Source organism: Balearica regulorum, chromosome 3, assembly GCF_011004875.1.
Source record: "Balearica regulorum gibbericeps isolate bBalReg1 chromosome 3, bBalReg1.pri, whole genome shotgun sequence".
Taxonomy (NCBI): domain Eukaryota; kingdom Metazoa; phylum Chordata; class Aves; order Gruiformes; family Gruidae; genus Balearica; species Balearica regulorum.
Window position 1 is genome coordinate 81,141,835 of NC_046186.1, and position 6,520 is coordinate 81,148,354.

The window sequence follows — 6,520 nt, forward strand, 5'->3', positions numbered from 1 at the left end:
TGTCACAGAGCTGACTTGGCAGGTCATGGCATAGGGTATTGACACAGACTTGTAGGTTAGCTGAAACATGTGGAGGATCTAGGTACCCTGGAGGTTGACACTGCACCAGAAGGCCTCATTTTGTAGTGCTGCCTGACCTTTACTTAGTGGTTTGACGTTCTAAGATGCCTCTTTTGAGCAAAAGCACAATCCTCAGGTCTTCTAGACAGCCTGTTGATATTAAATAACTCCCTTCAGCTTCCCTCAGATGTTCTGGACTTTCATGAGAGAATTCTTTTGAGAACATCCAAATGATCTAAGGGTTTAGACGACAGCTCACAGTTGCCTTTTTTTTTTTTTTTGTCTTACATGTTGGTAAATTACTAAAACATCTTATCAGAAAATTCTCCTGGATGATGCACAGTGCATGAGGCGCTTGCATGGTATCGGGCAGTGGCTAACAGGAGATGCTCAGAGAAAGAGGGCATTTAGACAGCGATCCTGCCCTGGTTTACACAATCCTTTCTTCTCACAGTTACTGTTTGTTGGTTTGGGGTTTTTAATTTTTTTTTTTAGACCTCCAGAGCTGCAGGCTGTATATCTGCAATAGCTGCTGATGGATTTAGTTCCGTTAACTGTCTCATCCCTTTTATTTATCAGCTATATACTTGTAGCTTCTGCAGTTTGCTGCAGCAAGAAGCTTTATACAATGATTTTATGAGGGGGCAAAAGTATTTCCTAGTTTTGACATCTGTTTTCTGATACTTGGTTCTGTTCCCTAATCTCTTGAATTGATAAAGGCAATGAACAGCAAAACACCCCTTCAAAAGGTGTCAGGTAGTCCAGGCCACAGTACAGACAAAGCTGAGGTACAACTCCATGCTTAGTCACTGAATAGTGATGAAAGGAAAGGGTATTCGCCCTAATAAAAAAACTTCTGTGCTCATTCAAAGGTCTGTGTTTAAGGTGCCCTTCCCACTTTTAAGACTGGCATCTCCTGAGCAGCATGCTGCCATGCTGTTCAGTGTAAACCTCTTAACATCCCGAACAGTGAAGTTCATCCTATTCCTCCCCATTCTGGTTCCTCTGTGAAAAAGCTGTGTCTTACAAGTATCTTCAGTCTAAAAACGTTTTTCAGAAATGATATTTCCATTAACAGATCCTTTGGGTTAGCCAAGAAAAATAAAAAGGACTTCAAGGCATTTTGCTAACCTTGTTTCAACTGTGGTTGACTGTTTGTTAGTCCTCCAGGCTCAGTGGGATCTTCAACAAAGTCCTGAAATGGCCTTCCTTCTGAGTGGTGTCTAGTTGCTCACGGTGAGCCAGGCTCTAAAACTGTACCATTACAAGACACCGATGTGACAGTTAAATTAACTGCCTGGATGTCCCTCGCCAAAGGCTATCCCGTCGTGCTGCACGTTAGCTATGGAGTTGTTTTTTTAAAGTATTGGATAGGAGCCCAAACTGACTGAAATAACTCAACAATGCTCACCATGCTCAGTGTATTTCAAGTACAAAATACTGGTAAAATTTGTCTCTGGACTGGTAATCTTTTTTAAACAATTTTACATATGCATCTGGCTTTCTGTTTCCTGGAGACTGCTATACAACAGCACTGAGCAGCAGTTGTACAGAGAAGGTGGTATATTCTCTCAAAGTGCCCAGTTTAAATCAAGTTGTTATCCACTGTCATCCTGCAGAATTGTTCTCTCTGGACAGTGAAAGTCTTGAACAAGGCAGCTGTGGAAGCTATTTCTATAACTTGATATTGTAGGTGTTACTCTATACTAAAACATGCATCCTGTTTTCAAATAGGAGATCAGCTGCATTAAGCTGAGGGTTAGACGAGGAAGAAGATTTCTTCAGAGCCATGCTTGCTTTCCGACCTAGTCCAGATCTTCACAGTTCCACTTAGGATAAAATTGTCTTCTCTTTGCATAGGTTTGTGATCTTCAGCGAAGTCATGATCTTCTGTTTATGACAAGCCCGATAAGAAAAATATTTGCTGTCGAACGGAGGGGGTGTACCAGTATCGCTACCCCAGCTCTGGAGAAGGGGATGGGAGGTGGCGCAGAAACTATGAGTGCCAGGGCACGAGACCAGGATCATGATGGTGTCCACTTCATTTCTTTGCTACCTCTTCTTCCCCCTCCCCCCGCCAGTAGCAATGCTTCTGTTCACACTGCTATACGTCACACAACGCCACCAACTCCAGCAGTTTCGGTAGGGTAGCAGGGCTGGTCAGGCAGCTCATCAAACTAATCAAGCTGCCTTCCTTGCTTGTAAATGGCCTGTAAATATTTCCTTAATCAAGCCTGGGTTTTGTTTTGGGTTTCTTGTTGGTTTTTTGTTTGTTGTTTTCCTGTGCCTTAAAATTGTTTAACAGAGGTAGGCTGTAGCATGCTGAACTACCTGTTTCCATCTACGAGCAGCCTTTGATCTTGTGATGTACTTTGGGATATTCAGAGGCTATCCTGAACCCCCAGCCCCTAATTTGGAAGGCACCAGATCAGACTCTACTCTCTTAGACTTCGGCAAGCAGGCTACCTAGAGAGAAATGGTGAGTGCCATGGCTCCGTTCGGTGGCACAGCAATGCTCCCACTGAAGCATCCCAAGGCTTGCCCGTGAGCCTTGGGGAGTTCCTAAAAGCGATGGATAGAGGAGAGGTAGGTGGACGCGAAGGGGAACAAGGACGCTAGATAACAAACCGCTCTTGCCAGCAGCAGTTTCTGGGTCTCTGGACAGCAGCGATAGTACCTGCCCGCTCTGATGTCTGCCTTAGGCCAGCCCTGGACCTGGCTTTGCAACAGCTAGCGATGCTTCACAGTTCACGGAGAGGGAAAGGACAGTGCAAGTAAGGGCAGGAACCGCCATGTGCTTGCTGCAGTGATAAACTGGGGTCACGCTGTAAGACAACCCCAGACAAACTAGTGCCAAACGCATCTGGAGGACAGCCATTTGTCTGGCATCCAGAGAAGCACAGCAAAACTCACGTAAAGACAACTTGCCCTTTAGAACTAGCGCAGATCCTTCCGGAGCTGCACGTATTTCAACACCAGAAAGCAGCCAAGCCCAAACCATGAGCTCAGGCATCCCAAGGTCTGCAGTTGTGAGCACACACACAACTTTGTAGTATTTTAGAATAACACATCACAACTTCAACCCGTTGCTGGAGTTGAAACGAGGCGTGTTTGCCACAGCTTTTGCTCACATTTTTTTTTGTATTGGTGAGCAGCTTAGCACTTAAGTGCTGGACTGCTGTTGGCTTTTGCCATTTTCGCTTAAGGCAATAGCAGAGAAATCTGCATGTGGTAAACAAACTGGTAAATAGCCAGAATTTTAGGCACTCTCCTCCCTCCTGGCAACTCCACTAGTGCAAATATTTCGTGACCACTTAGGATGACTGTATAACCATCTGTGAGTTTGGGGTTTGTTGTGTTTTTTACACTATTTTTTTTTCCCCAGAACCAAAGCCTAAAACAAAGCGGAACATAAAGCTCTGCTACATCTAAACTTGCCATCATCTTTGCCAGTCAGATCTCCTTGTCCTGGAGGAGGTAGGGGGTGCTTGGCTTTCTCTTTTTTTTTTTTTAATTACTTACCAATAATTATTTATTACTTCTCCAAAGTCTCTCAACAGAAAACATCCTGTGTTCTCCAACAGCCCTCATCCTGCAGCCAGCGCAGGAAACACACAACTGCAGAGAACCTGCCTTCCTGAAGCAGTGTTTATATCTGTATGGATCATTTTATTGCGAGCCCGTGGTGCTTCTCATCTGCAAAATTTTCTCGAGAGATCACCTCACGCATCTCGGTGACATCTATGTGCAGGGATGCCAGAGCCCTACACTGCTCACCTTGCTGCTCGAGCTGCGTGCAATCCTCTGAGGTGCACTGTGCACCTGGCAGTGGGAACTGCACGCTTCAATCAGGTTTAATTTCACGATGGAGATGTTTCCTTCAAATGGCACTGCAAAAGAACACGCATTGTGGGATTTCAATGCTTTGTGTTGCTTTTGTACTGCTTGCTTCACTCGATGCAGAGGCTTTTGTCCTGCAGTGCCCAGCTGTTTCTCCTTGCAGATGCACATCAGACTGCAAAACTATTTCAGCATCATGCAATAACTGAACATAAATCTAGCATTTGCCATTTTATCTACAACAGGCAACCCCACCAGCTTTCACACCCCCAACCATATAACGCAGGGACAGCGCAGGCTAGGCAGGACAGCCTGTGGCAGCTGAAGCTTTTCTGGAGACAGGAACCCAGGCCTCTGCAAACTTCCCCGAGTGTGCCCTTCTCGTGGTGCTTGCGCCTGCCTCCGTTTCACCTGTATCCTCCCCTGCATTCACCGGGTTTCCCCTCCGCACCTTCCGGCACCCCGCAGGGGAAGGGGGCCTGGGCTGTGGCAGGCTTGGCAAGAGCCCTGGCCCTTGGTATCGCACCCAGGGCCGAGGTTTGCTCTCCGTACTGTGTCCCAGACCCCAATTAATCCCCAGCCCCTGGAGCCGCGGGGTGGCCAGCCCGGGGCTGGTGTGCGGGACGTGGCGTGTCCCCACGGCCACGAGGGAGGGCACTGGCCCCCGGGGAGCAGCACCGTGGCACACAACCTGCAATGGCGTGCGGCTCCTCGCAGGCCGCAACAGGCTCAACCAACCATCCCCCCTAAAAAAAAAAAAAAAAAAAAAAAAAAATCTTATTTTGTTGGGTCTTTCCCCCTTTTACAGACTATCTCACATAGTTTTGCTCCAAAAAGCCCCTTTGTTCAGGAAACGCGGGTTTGGTCGGGCCGAGGCCCTGAAGGGCGCTGGCCGGGCCCGCTCCTCGCCCGCGGGAGGCGGCAACGCGCTGCGCTGCCTCTCCCAACGGGGAGCGGATTAATCAGAAACACTGAAACCGCCCTAAAACTGGGGACGGGTTCTCTCACAGGGCGGCGGGCGGGGCGGCTCCGCGCAGGGCGAGGCCGAGCTCTTTCCCCCTAAGGCCGCGCCGGGCCGGCACAGGGCGGGCGGGCGGCCCGTTCCGCTCGGCCCCTCGCAGCTCCGCCCCGTCCCGCCAGTGCCGCTCCTCGCCCGAGGGATCGATTGGTTACGCCTCTGTTTCGAGGGCAGCTCGGGCAAGTCGCGAGCGCCAGAAAGGTCCCCCAGCTGTTCTGCGCGGGGAAGCGGCGTGAAAAACCGCCTCGTGCTCCGCCTTGCGCGGGCGCCAAGCGGTGCCCTGCCCCCTGGCGGGCCGCCGCGGCCCGTCCTTAACGGAAGCGTTGGGCCAAGCGCTAATTAAAAGCGAGGCGTTGCTCGCCGGGAGCCGGTGCTGCCTTTTCCCTGGCACCCGTGGAGAGGGTAGGGGTGAGGGTAAGCTCCCACACGGGCCCCGCACCGAGAGGCCTTGCACGAAGCAGGGTCAGTGATGGCCTAAGCACCTGCTGGCCCACGTAGGCCTGACACTGGTCACACCGTACGTCACCTCACGCCACGGCGCTGGCCTCAGCAGCTGAAAGCTGGCTTTGGTGCCCCGCTGCTCAGGGGCTTGGCTCTGTGAGGCACCTCAAGCACTGGAAAATGATCATGGGATTGCACTGAAGTAGGCTTGAAGGATGGCATTGTAAAGGGCAGGGAGGCCAGGGATGAGAGAGGAGGAAAACCAAACACCTCAGGTGAGGCTGCCGTGCCGCTGCTCTCACAGCGTGGGTCTCAAAATGTTTCAGCCATCACCTGAGGGCTGGAAGGAAGGTTTATGCTAATTTACTCAAATATCAAGTGAAAAAGCTCTGCCAAGGTGGTGATTTTCCCAGGATGAGGTTCCATCCCTCAGCACATTCTCTGGGTGTGCTAACCTCTCAATTTCCCTAAATACTGGAAATTTGACTATAGCATTTGTGGTAGCAAAAGACTGTATTCATGTTTTCTCCTGATCTTTTAATACAATTTTACTCATTTGCAGACTTTAAAGCATGGTTATTCAAGTGGTGCTGTTGCAGACCAAATCTCACGAGCTGATGTTAACTAATTCACAAAGATGCCTGACTCAAAATTTTAAAAGTGTAGGTATCCCTATACCAGGCTCCCCATTGGAGAAAAACGGGACACAGGGGTCCATCCCCTGCTCCAGTTTCCAGTACTGCACAGCTGCAGGAAAGCTGCATCCCTGGTGACTCACCTTCTTTTTTTTTTTTTTTTTTCTAAATCAGGGGTAGGGGCAGCAGATTCTCTGGAAAATGGCTTGTACCCCGAGCAGTAATACGTGAATAAAACAGTAACAATGAAGGGCTGTTCATATGAATCCTGTAGCTTCTAGTCCGAGCAGGGGCACGCAAGGCCTGTTTATGTGGAGCCCGTAGGCGCCAGCCTGAGCATGGGGTTGGGCACACGGTGTCTCTGACAGGCCGGCGCTTCCCTCTGCGGGAGATTTTCTCTTGTCCAAGCCAGGACCAGACCCGCGGACAGAGGCAGGACGCCCACGCAGGCCTGATGGCCAGCCTGAGGCAGCCTCCCCTGGCGTGACCCACACAGGCCTGGGAGGCAGGAACGGGGGAAGGGGGC